Source organism: Squalius cephalus (genome assembly GCF_949319135.1).
Source record: "Squalius cephalus genome assembly, chromosome: 4".
NCBI lineage: Eukaryota > Metazoa > Chordata > Actinopteri > Cypriniformes > Leuciscidae > Squalius > Squalius cephalus.
In genome coordinates, this window is record NC_137125.1 from 31,537,413 (window position 1) to 31,551,806 (window position 14,394).

Genomic DNA, 14,394 nt, shown 5'->3' on the forward strand with positions numbered 1-14,394 from the left:
AAGTGCCAGCAAGTGCTAAACATGCTAACAACATACTAGAAACATGCTAGCAAACACTTAGCTAAGTGCTAAAGCATGCTATTGCTGCAATTAAATAGGAATTTGCTGTAACACAGGCATGGAATGTCCAATCTGCCCCAAACTTCACACGTTTGATAAGAGTCATGGCCTGAACACATCTACATGAGAATATTCAGTTATAGTAATAGCGCCACCTGCTGTCAACAGGAAGTGACATGTTTAACACTGTTGTGGTCTCCTAATAACATATATAAAAGAGCCAGCAAGTGCTAAACAGGTTAGCAACATACTAGAAACATGCTAGCAAACACTTAGCTAAGTGATAAAGCATGCTATTACTGCAATTAAATAGGAATTTGCTGTAACTCAGGCATGGAACGTCCAATCTGCCCCAAACTTCACATGTTTGATAAGAATCATGGCCTGAACGCATGCCTATGCTCAAATTCAGTTATAGTAATAGCGCCACCTACTGGCAACAGGAAGTGACATGTTTAACACGTTGATGCCGTTCTAGCAACATGTTAAAAATGCCATTGAGTTCTAAACATGCTAGAAACATATTAAAACATGCTAGCAATACTTAGCTAAGTGCTAAAGCATGCTAATTCAATGAAACAGGACTTTGTTGTTACTCAAGAAGGCAATGTACAATCTACCCCAAACGTCACACGTTTGATAAGAGTTATCTCTTGAACACATGTCCATGCTCATATTTAGTTATAGTCATAGCGCCACCTGCTGGCAACAGGAAGTGACGTTTAACACTGTTCTTGACTCCTAATAACATATAAAAAAATGCCAGTAGGTGCTAAACATCCTACCAACATACTAGAGACATGCTAAAACATAATAGCAAACACTTAGCTAAGTGCTAAAGAATGATATTACTGCAATTAAATATGAATTTGTTGTAACTCAGGCATGGAATGTCCAATCTGCCCCAAACTTCACACTTTTGATAAGCGTTCTGTCCTGAACACATGACCATGCTTATATTCAGTTACAGTCATAGCGCCACCTGCTGGCAACAGGAAGTGACATGTTTAACACTGTTATGGACTCCTAATAACATATAAAAAAGTGCCAGCAAGTGCTAAACATGCTAACAACATACTACAAACATGCTAAAACATGCTAGCAAACTCTTAGCTAAGTGCTAAAGCATGCTATTATTGCAATTAAATAGGAATTTGCTGTAACTCAGGCATGGAATGTCCAATCTGCCCCAAACTTCACACATTTGATAAGAATCATGGCCTGAACACATGTATATGCTCAAATTCAGTTATAGTAATAGCGCCACCTACTGGCAACAGGAAGTGACATGTTTAACACTTTGATGCCGTTCTAGCAACATGTTAAAAATGCCATTGAGTTCTAAACATGCTAGAAACATGTTAAAACATGCTAACAATGCTTAGCTAAGTGCTAAAGAATGCTAATTCAATGAAACATGACTTTGTTGTTACTCAAGAAGGCAATGTCCAATTTGCACCAAACTTCACACGTTTGATAAGAGTTCTGTCCTGAACACACATCCATGGTCATATTCAGTTATAGTCATAACGCCACCTACTGGCAACAGAAACTGACATGGTTAACACAGTAATGCAGTACTAACCACATAATTATTGTGTACTAAGCATGCTAGAAACAGACTAAACATGCTAGCAACACTTAGCTGAGTCATGAAGCATGCTATTATCACCATTATACAAAACATTTTGTAACTGACTTTGACATACTCTTACTATATATACCTCCTTAAATGTACATTTCCCAACCATGCTCTGTCTTCCTAAAGCCACCGAGTGTTGATGGCACGGGTGCGAGGGCCCTTTCATCGCTGCTTGCAGCTTTAATTAGGGCCCGAGCACCGATGGTGTGAGGACCCTCTTGGAATTGCTCTGTTTATTATTATTATTATTATTCTTCTCCGCATTGAATTGCATTTTTGAGGGCCTAAACATGCGCGAAAACTCACGAAACTTTGCACACGCGTCAGAACTGGCGAAAATTTACATCTGATATAGGTTTCAGAATTGGACGGGGCAAAATGGCTCGATAGCGCCACCTATAAAAGTTCAACGGAGTGCGCCTCCTGCAACGTTCCACGTACGTGCACGAAATTCGGTACATACGTGTAATGACCTAATACCTACAAAAAAGTCTCTTGGAGCATAGCCCTAAACACAACAGGAAGTCAGCCATTTTGAACTTCCTCTCAGATTTTTGTGCAGTTTTTGCCATTTTCAGGCCTCGTACTTTAACGAACTCCTCCTACAGTTTTAATCTGATCATCTTCAAATTTGGTGAGTGTAATCTTAAGGCCTTTGCGACGTTAAATTGCGAAGATCTTGAGTTTTCGTCGAAGGGCGGGTCCTCGGCGGCCTTACAAATTTCGATGTTTCGCCATGAAACAGGAAGTTGCTGTAACTCAGGCATGGAATGTCCAATCTCCCCCAAACTTCACACGTTTGATAAGAGTTCTGTCCTGAACACATGGCCATGCTCATATTCAGTTATAGTCATAGCGCCACCTGCTGGCAACAGGAAGTGACATGTTTAACACTGTTATGGACTCCTAATAACATATAAAAAAGTGCCAGCAAGTGCGAAACATGCTAACAACATACTAGAAGCATGCTAAAACATGCTAGCAAACTCTTAGCTAAGTGCTAAAGCATGCTATTATTGCAATTAAATAGGAATTTGCTGTAACTCAGGCATGGAATGTCCAATCTGCCCCAAACTTCACACTTTTGATAAGCGTTCTGTCCTGAACACATCTACATGATAATATTCAGTTATAGTAATAGCGCCACCTACTGGCAACAGGAAGTGTCATGTTTAACACGTTGATGCCATTCTAGCAACATGTTAAAAATGCCATTGAGGTCTAAACATGCTAGAAACATGTTAAAACATGCTAGCAATACTTAGCTAAGTGCTAAAGCATGCTAATTCAATGAAACAGGATGTTGTTGTTACTCAAGAAGGCAATGTCCAATATGCGCCAAACTTCACACTTTTAATAAACGTTCTGTCCTGAACACATGACCATGCTCATATTCAGTTACAGTCATAGTGCCACCTGCTGGCAACAGGAAGTGACATGTTAAACACTGTTGTGGACATATAAAAACATATAAAAAAAGTGCCAGCAAGTGCTAAACATGCTAACAACATACTAGAAACATGCTAAAACATGCTAGCAAACACTTAGCTAAGTGCTAAAGCATGCTATTGCTGCAATTAAATAGGAATTTGCTGTAACACAGGCATGGAATGTCCAATCTGCCCCAAACTTCACACGTTTGATAAGAGTCATGGCCTGAACACATCTACATGAGAATATTCAGTTATAGTAATAGCGCCACCTGCTGTCAACAGGAAGTGACATGTTTAACACTGTTGTGGTCTCCTAATAACATATATAAAAGAGCCAGCAAGTGCTAAACAGGTTAGCAACATACTAGAAACATGCTAGCAAACACTTAGCTAAGTGATAAAGCATGCTATTACTGCAATTAAATAGGAATTTGCTGTAACTCAGGCATGGAACGTCCAATCTGCCCCAAACTTCACATGTTTGATAAGAATCATGGCCTGAACGCATGCCTATGCTCAAATTCAGTTATAGTAATAGCGCCACCTACTGGCAACAGGAAGTGACATGTTTAACACGTTGATGCCGTTCTAGCAACATGTTAAAAATGCCATTGAGTTCTAAACATGCTAGAAACATATTAAAACATGCTAGCAATACTTAGCTAAGTGCTAAAGCATGCTAATTCAATGAAACAGGACTTTGTTGTTACTCAAGAAGGCAATGTACAATCTACCCCAAACGTCACACGTTTGATAAGAGTTATCTCTTGAACACATGTCCATGCTCATATTTAGTTATAGTCATAGCGCCACCTGCTGGCAACAGGAAGTGACGTTTAACACTGTTCTTGACTCCTAATAACATATAAAAAAATGCCAGTAGGTGCTAAACATCCTACCAACATACTAGAGACATGCTAAAACATAATAGCAAACACTTAGCTAAGTGCTAAAGAATGATATTACTGCAATTAAATATGAATTTGCTGTAACTCAGGCATGGAATGTCCAATCTGCCCCAAACTTCACACTTTTGATAAGCGTTCTGTCCTGAACACATGACCATGCTTATATTCAGTTACAGTCATAGCGCCACCTGCTGGCAACAGGAAGTGACATGTTTAACACTGTTGTGGACTCCTAATAACATATAAAAAAGTGCCAGCAAGTGTTAAACATGCTAACAACATACTAGAAACATGCTAAAACATGCTAGCAAACTCTTAGCCAAGTGCTAAAGCATGCTATTATTGCAATTAAATAGGAATTTGCTGTAACTCAGGCATGGAATGTCCAATCTGCCCCAAACTTCACACTTTTGATAAGAGTCATGGCCTGAACACATCTACATGAGAATGTTCAGTTATAGTAATAGCGCCACCAACTGGCAACAGGAAGTGACATGTTTAACACGTTGATGCCGTTCTAGCAACATGTTAAAACATGCTAACAATGCTTAGCTAAGTTCTAAAGAATGCTAATTCAATGAAACATGACTTTGTTGTTACTCAAGAAGGCAATGTCCAATTTGCACCAAACTTCACATGTTTGATAAGAGTTCTGTCCTGAACACACATCCATGCTCATATTCAGTTATAGTCATAACGCCACCTACTGGCAACAGAAACTGACATGGTTAACACAGTAATGCAGTACTAACCACATAATTATTGTGTACTAAGCATGCTAGAAACAGACTGAACATGCTAGCAACACTTAGCTGAGTCATGAAGCATGCTATTATCACCATTATACAAAACATTTTGTAACTGACTTTGACATACTCTTACTATATATACCTCCTTAAATGTACATTTCCCAACCATGCTCTGCCTTCCTAAAGCCACCGAGTGTTGATGGCACGGGTGCGAGGGCCCTTTCATCGCTGCTTGCAGCTTTAATTATTATTATTATTATTCTTCTCCGCATTGAATTGCATTTTTGAGGGCCTAAACATGCTCGAAAACTCACGAAACTTTGCACACGCGTCAGAACTGGCGAAAATTTACATCTGATATAGGTTTCAGAATTGGACGGGGCAAAATGGCTCGATAGCGCCACCTATAAAAGTTCAACGGAGTGCGCCTCCCGCAACATTCCACGTACGTGCACGAAATTCGGTACATACATGTAATGACCTAATACCTACAAAAAAGTCTCTTGGAGCATAGCCCTAAACACAACAGGAAGTCAGCCATTTTGAACTTCCTCTCAGATTTTTGTGCAGTTTTTGCCATTTTCAGGCCTCGTACTTTAACGAACTCCTCCTACAGTTTTAATCTGATCATCTTCGAATTTGGTGAGTGTAATCTTAAGGCCTTTGCGACGTTAAATTGCGAAGATCTTGAGTTTTCGTCGAAGGGCGGGTCCTCGGCGGCCTTACAAATTTCGATGTTTCGCCATGAAACAGGAAGTTGCTGTAACTCAGGCATGGAATGTCCAATCTGCCCCAAACTTCACACGTTTGATAAGAGTTCTGCCCTGAACACATGACCATGCTCATATTCAGTTATAGTCATAGCGCCACCTGCTGGCAACAGGAAGTGACATGTTTAACACTGTTATGGACTCCTAATAACATATAAAAAAGTGCCAGCAAGTGCTAAACATGCTAACAACATACTAGAAGCATGCTAAAACATGCTAGCAAACACTTAGCTAAGTGCTAAAGCATGCTATTATTGCAATTAAATAGGAATTTGCTGTAACTCAGGCATGGAATGTCCAATCTGCCCCAAACTTCACACTTTTGATAAGCGTTCTGTCCTGAACACATCTACATGAGAATATTCAGTTATAGTAATAGCGCCACCTACTGGCAACAGGAAGTGTCATGTTTAACACGTTGATGCCATTCTAGCAACATGTTAAAAATGCCATTGAGGTCTAAACATGCTAGAAACATGTTAAAACATGCTAGCAATACTTAGCTAAGTGCTAAAGCATGCTAATTCAATGAAACAGGATGTTGTTGTTACTCAAGAAGGCAATGTCCAATATGCGCCAAACTTCACACTTTTAATAAACGTTCTGTCCTGAACACATGACCATGCTCATATTCAGTTACAGTCATAGTGCCACCTGCTGGCAACAGGAAGTGACATGTTAAACACTGTTGTGGACATATAAAAACATATAAAAAAAGTGCCAGCAAGTGCTAAACATGCTAACAACATACTAGAAACATGCTAAAACATGCTAGCAAACACTTAGCTAAGTGCTAAAGCATGCTATTGCTGCAATTAAATAGGAATTTGCTGTAACACAGGCATGGAATGTCCAATCTGCCCCAAACTTCACACGTTTGATAAGAGTCATGGCCTGAACACATCTACATGAGAATATTCAGTTATAGTAATAGCGCCACCTGCTGTCAACAGGAAGTGACATGTTTAACACTGTTGTGGTCTCCTAATAACATATATAAAAGAGCCAGCAAGTGCTAAACAGGTTAGCAACATACTAGAAACATGCTAGCAAACACTTAGCTAAGTGATAAAGCATGCTATTACTGCAATTAAATAGGAATTTGCTGTAACTCAGGCATGGAACGTCCAATCTGCCCCAAACTTCACATGTTTGATAAGAATCATGGCCTGAACGCATGCCTATGCTCAAATTCAGTTATAGTAATAGCGCCACCTACTGGCAACAGGAAGTGACATGTTTAACACGTTGATGCCGTTCTAGCAACATGTTAAAAATGCCATTGAGTTCTAAACATGCTAGAAACATATTAAAACATGCTAGCAATACTTAGCTAAGTGCTAAAGCATGCTAATTCAATGAAACAGGACTTTGTTGTTACTCAAGAAGGCAATGTACAATCTACCCCAAACGTCACACGTTTGATAAGAGTTATCTCTTGAACACATGTCCATGCTCATATTTAGTTATAGTCATAGCGCCACCTGCTGGCAACAGGAAGTGACGTTTAACACTGTTCTTGACTCCTAATAACATATAAAAAAATGCCAGTAGGTGCTAAACATCCTACCAACATACTAGAGACATGCTAAAACATAATAGCAAACACTTAGCTAAGTGCTAAAGAATGATATTACTGCAATTAAATATGAATTTGCTGTAACTCAGGCATGGAATGTCCAATCTGCCCCAAACTTCACACTTTTGATAAGCGTTCTGTCCTGAACACATGACCATGCTTATATTCAGTTACAGTCATAGCGCCACCTGCTGGCAACAGGAAGTGACATGTTTAACACTGTTGTGGACTCCTAATAACATATAAAAAAGTGCCAGCAAGTGTTAAACATGCTAACAACATACTAGAAACATGCTAAAACATGCTAGCAAACTCTTAGCCAAGTGCTAAAGCATGCTATTATTGCAATTAAATAGGAATTTGCTGTAACTCAGGCATGGAATGTCCAATCTGCCCCAAACTTCACACTTTTGATAAGAGTCATGGCCTGAACACATCTACATGAGAATGTTCAGTTATAGTAATAGCGCCACCAACTGGCAACAGGAAGTGACATGTTTAACACGTTGATGCCGTTCTAGCAACATGTTAAAACATGCTAACAATGCTTAGCTAAGTTCTAAAGAATGCTAATTCAATGAAACATGACTTTGTTGTTACTCAAGAAGGCAATGTCCAATTTGCACCAAACTTCACATGTTTGATAAGAGTTCTGTCCTGAACACACATCCATGCTCATATTCAGTTATAGTCATAACGCCACCTACTGGCAACAGAAACTGACATGGTTAACACAGTAATGCAGTACTAACCACATAATTATTGTGTACTAAGCATGCTAGAAACAGACTGAACATGCTAGCAACACTTAGCTGAGTCATGAAGCATGCTATTATCACCATTATACAAAACATTTTGTAACTGACTTTGACATACTCTTACTATATATACCTCCTTAAATGTACATTTCCCAACCATGCTCTGCCTTCCTAAAGCTACCGAGTGTTGATGGCACGGGTGCGAGGGCCCTTTCATCGCTGCTTGCAGCTTTAATTATTATTATTATTCTTCTCCGCATTTAATTGCATTTTTGAGGGCCTAAACATGCTCGAAAACTCACGAAACTTTGCACACGCGTCAGAACTGGCGAAAATTTACATCTGATATAGGTTTCAGAATTGGGCGGGGCAAAATGGCTCGATAGCGCCACCTATAAAAGTTCAACAGAGTGCGCCTCCCGCTGTGTTCCACGTACGTGTACGAAATTCGGTACATATGTGTAATGACCTAATACCTACAAAAAAGTCTCTTGGAGCATAGCTCTAAACACAACAGGAAGTCAGCCATTTTCAACTTCCTCTCTGATTTTTGTGCACTTTTTGCCATTTTCAGGCCTCGTACTTTAACGAACTCCTCCTACAGTTTTAATCTGATCATCTTCAAATTTGGTGAGTGTAATCTTAAGGCCTTTGCGACGTTAAATTGCGAAGATCTTGAGTTTTCGTCGAAGGGCGGGCCCTCGGCGGCCTGACAAATTTTGATGTTTCGCCATGAAACAGGAAGTTGCTGTAACTCAGGCATGGAATGTCCAATCTGCCCCAAACTTCACACTTTTGATAAGCGTTCTGTCCTGAACACATGACCATGCTCATATTCAGTTACAGTCATAGCGCCACCTGCTGGCAACAGGAAGTGACATGTTTAACACTCTTGTGGACTCCTGATAACATATAAAAAAGTGCCAGCAAGTGCTAAACATGCTAACAACTTACTAGAAACATGCTAAAACATGCTAGCAAACACTTAGCTAAGTGCTAAAGCATGCTATTACTGCAATTAAATAGGAATTTGCTGTAACTCAGGCACGGAATGTCCAATCTGCCCCAAACTTCACACGTTTGATAAGAGTCATGGCCTGAACACATCTACATGAGAATATTCAGTTATAGTAATAGCGCCACCTACTGGTAACAGGAAGTGTCATGTTTAACACGTTGATGCCGTTCTAGCAACATGTTAAAAATGCCATTGACTTCTAAAAATGCTAGAAACATGTTAAAACATGCTAGCAATACTTAGCTAAGTGCTAAAGCATGCTAATTCAATGAAACAGGATGTTGTTGTTACTCAAGAAGGCAATGTCCAATCTGCGCCAAACTTCACACTTTTGATAAGCGTTCTGTCCTGAACACATGACCATGCTCATATTCAGTTACAGTCATAGCGCCACCTGCTGGCAACAGGAAGTGACATGTTAAACACTGTTGTGGACTCCTGATAACATATAAAAAAGTGCCAGCAAGAGCTAAACATGCTAACAACATACTAGAAACATGTTAGCAAACACTTAGCTAAGTGCTAAAGCATGCTATTGCTGCAAATAAATAGGAAGTTGCTGTAACTAAGGCATGGAATGTCCAATCTGCCCCAAACTTCACACTTTTGATAAGCGTTCTGTCCTGAACACATGACCATGCTCATATTCAGTTATAGTCATAGCGCCACCTGCTGGCAACAGGAAGTGACATGTTTAACACTCTTGTGGACTCCTGATAACATATAAAAAAGTGCCAGCAAGTGCTAAACATGCTAACAACATACTAGAAACATGCTAAAACATGCTAGCAAACACCTAGCTAAGTGCTAAAGCATGCTATTACTGCAATTAAATAGAAATTTGTTGTAACTCAGGCACAGAATGTCCAATCTGCCCCAGACTTCACACGTTTGATAAGAGTCATGGCCTGAACACATCTACATGAGAATATTCAGTTATAGTAATAGCGCCACCTACTGGTAACAGGAAGTGTCATGTTTAACACGTTGATGCCGTTCTAGCAACATGTTAAAAATGCCACTGACTTCTAAAAATGCTAGAAACATGTTAAAACATGCTAGCAATACTTAGCTAATTCAATGAAACAGGATGTTGTTGTTACTCAAGAAGGCAATGTCCAATCTGCGCCAAACTTCACACTTTTGATAAGCGTTCTGTCCTGAACACATGACCATGCTCATTCAGTTACAGTCATAGCACCGCCTGCTGGCAACAGGAAGTGACATGTTAAACACTGTTGTGGACTCCTGATAACATATAAAAAAGTGCCAGCAAGTGCTAAACATGCTAACAACATACTAGAAACATATTAGCAAACACTTAGCTAAGTGCTAAAGCATGCTATTGCTGCAATTAAATATGAATTTGCTGTAACACAGGCATGGAATGTCCAATCTGCCCCAAACTTAATATGTAACATGCAATAAACATGCTAGCAACACATAGCTAAGTTCTAAAGCATGCTAGAAATGCTAAAGGAAGTTGTTGTAACTTAGGCATACAATGTCCAATCTACCCCAAACTTCACACGTTTGATAATAGTTATCTCCTGAACACAAGTCCATGCTCATATTCAGATATAGTCATAGCGCCGCCTGCTGGCAACAGGAAGTGACGTTTAACACTATTCTGGACTCCTAATAACATATAAAAAAGTGTCACCAACTGCTAAACATGTTAGCAACATACTAGAAACATGCAATCAAATACTTAGCTAAGTGTTAAAGCATCCTATTACTGCAATTAAATATGAATTTGCTGTAACTCAGGCATTCAATGTCCAATCTACCCCAAAATTAAAGGGTTAGTTCACCCAAAAATGAAAATTCTGTCAGTAATTACTCACCCTCATGTTGTTCCAACCATGTAAGTCTTTCGTTCATCTTCGGAACACAAATTAAGATATTTTTGATGAAATCTGACAGAATTTTGACTCCTCCATAGGCTTCCAGTGTGACCGAAACTCACCGGCCCAGAATAGTTATTAAAACATCGTTAAAATAGTCCAAGTAACTACAGTGGCACTACATTAAGTTTATCATGCGACGAGAATACTTTTTGTGCGCAAAAACAAACAAAAATAACGACTTTATTCCACTTTTCATTTCCTTCTCTCTGGGCCTCGTAGTGTGTTTGCGCTGCGCGTCTGTGTTGCACGTCATCACGCAACACACACATGACCGGCGTCGGCCAATAGTGAGCCTACGTGGTGACGTGTGACACAGACGCGCTGCGCAAAAACACTACGCAAACCAACTAGACATCCAGAGAGAAGGAAATGAATAGTGGAATAAAGTCGTTATTTTTGTTTGTTTTTGCGCACAAAAAGTATTCTCGTCGCTTGATATACTTAAGATTGAGCCACTGGAGTCACTTGGACTATATTAACGATCTCTTTAATAACTTTTCTGGGCCAGCAAGTTTCGGTCACACTGGAAGCCTATGGAGGAGTGAAACATGGCTCAGATTTCATCAAAAATATCTTAATTTGTGTTCCGAAGATGAACGAAGGTCTTACGCGGTTGGAACAACATGAGGGTGAGTAATTACTGACAGAATTTAAATTTTTGGGTGAACTAACCCTTTAATATGTAATATGCTAGAAACATCATAAAACATGCTAGAAATGCTAAAGGAAGTTGTTGTAACTCAAGCATACAATGTCCAATCTGCCCCAAACTCCACATGTTTGATAAAAGTCCTGCACTGAACACATCTACATAGCGATATTCAGATATAGACATAGCCCCACCTACTGGCAACAGAAACTGACATGGTTAACACAGTAATGCAGTACTAACCACATAACTATTGTGTACTAAGCATGCTAAAAACATACTAAACCTGCTAGCAACTACTATATATACCTCCTTAAATGCACATTGTCCAACCATGCTCTGTCTTCCTAAAGCCACCGGGTGGCGGCGGCACGGGTGCGAGGGCCCTTTCATCGCTGCTTGCAGCTTTAATTAGGGCCCGAGCACCGATGGTGTGAGGACCCTCTTGGAATTGCTCTGTTTATTATTATTATTATTATTCTTCTCCGCATTTAATTGCATTTTTGAGGGCCTAAACATGCTCGAAAACTCACAAAACTTTGCACACGCGTCAGAACTGGCGAAAATTTACATCTGATATAGGTTTCAGAATTGGACGGGGCAAAATGGCTCGATAGCGCCACCTATAAAAGTTCAACGGAGTGCGCCTCCCGCAACGTTCCACGTACGTGCACGAAATTCGGTACATACATGTAATGACCTAATACCTACAAAAAAGTCTCTTGGAGCATAGCCCTAAACACAACAGGAAGTCAGCCATTTTGAACTTCCTCTCAGATTTTTGTGCAGTTTTTGCCATTTTCAGGCCTCGTACTTTAACGAACTCCTCCTACAGTTTTAATCTGATCATCTTCAAATTTGGTGAGTGTAATCTTAAGGCCTTTGCGACGTTAAATTGCGAAGATCTTGAGTTTTCGTCGAAGGGCGGGTCCTCGGCGGCCTGACAAATTTCGATGTTTCGCCATGAAACAGGAAGTTGCTGTAACTCAGGCATGGAATGTCCAATCTGCCCCAAACTTCACACGTTTGATAAGAGTTCTGTCCTGAACACATGACCATGCTCATATTCAGTTATAGTCATAGCGCCACCTGCTGGCAACAGGAAGTGACATGTTTAACACTGTTATGGACTCCTAATAACATATAAAAAAGTGCCAGCAAGTGCTAAAAATGCTAACAACATACTAGAAGCATGCTAAAACATGCTAGCAAACTCTTAGCTAAATGCTAAAGCATGCTATTATTGCAATTAAATAGGAATTTGCTGTAACTCAGGCATGGAATGTCCAATCTGCCCCAAACTTCACACTTTTGATAAGCGTTCTGTCCTGAACACATCTACATGAGAATATTCAGTTATAGAAATAGCGCCACCTACTGGTAACAGGAAGTGTCATGTTTAACACGTTGATGCCATTCTAGCAACATGTTAAAAATGCCATTGACTTCTAAACATGCTAGAAACATGTTAAAACATGCTAGCAATACTTAGCTAAGTGCTAAAGCATGCTAATTCAATGAAACAGGATGTTGTTGTTACGCAAGAAGGCAATGTCCATTCTGCACCAAACTTCACACTTTTAATAAACGTTCTGTCCTGAACACATGACCATGCTCATATTCAGTTACAGTCATAGTGCCACCTGCTGGCAACAGGAAGTGACATGTTAAACACTGTTGTGGACATATAAAAACATATAAAAAAAGTGCCATCAAGTGTTAAACATGCTAACAACATACTAGAACCATGCTAAAACATGCTAGCAAACACTTAGCTAAGTGCTAAAGCATGCTATTGCTGCAATTAAACAGGAATTTGCTGTAACACAGGCATGGAATGTCCAATCTGCCCCAAACTTCACACGTTTGATAAGAGTCATGGCCTGAACACATCTACATGAGAATATTCAGTTATAGTAATAGCGCCACCTGCTGTCAACAGGAAGTGACATGTTTAACACTGTTGTGGTCTCCTAATAACATATAAAAAAGAGCCAGCAAGTGCTAAACAGGTTAGCAACATACTAGAAACATGCTAGCAAACACTCAGCTAAGTGCTAAAGCATGCTATTACTGCAATTAAATATGAATTTGCTGTAACTCAGGCATGGAATGTCCAATCTGCCCCAAACTTCACACGTTTGATAAGAATCATGGCCTGAACACACGTCTATGCTCAAATTCAGTTATAGTAATAGCGCCACCTACTGGCAACAGGAAGTGACATGTTTAACACGTTGATGCCGTTCTAGCAACATGTTAAAAATGCCATTGAGTTCTAAACATGCTAGAAACATATTAAAACATGCTAGCAATACTTAGCTAAGTGTTAAAGCATGCTAATTCAATGAAACAGGACTTTGTTGTTACTCAAGAAGGCAATGTACAATCTACCCCAAACTTCACACGTTTGATAAGAGTTATCTCTTGAACACATGTCCATGCTCATATTTAGTTATAGTCATAGCGCCACCTGCTGGCAACAGGAAGTGACGTTTAACACTGTTCTTGACTCCTAATAACATATAAAAAAATGCCAGTAGGTGCTAAACATCCTACCAACATACTAGAGACATGTTAAAACATACTAGCAAACACTTAGCTAAGTGCTAAAGAATGATATTACTGCAATTAAATATGAATTTGCTGTAACTCAGGCATGGAATGTCCAATCTGCGTCAAACTTCACACTTTTGATAAGCGTTCTGTCCTGAACACATGACCATGCTTATATTCAGTTACAGTCATAGCGCCACCTGCTGGCAACAGGAAGTGACATGTTAACACTGTTATGGACTCCTAATAACATATAAAAAAGTGCCAGCAAGTGTTAAACATGCTAACAACATACTAGAAACATGCTAAAACATGCTAGCAAACTCTTAGCTAAGTGCTAAAGCATGCTATTATTGCAATTA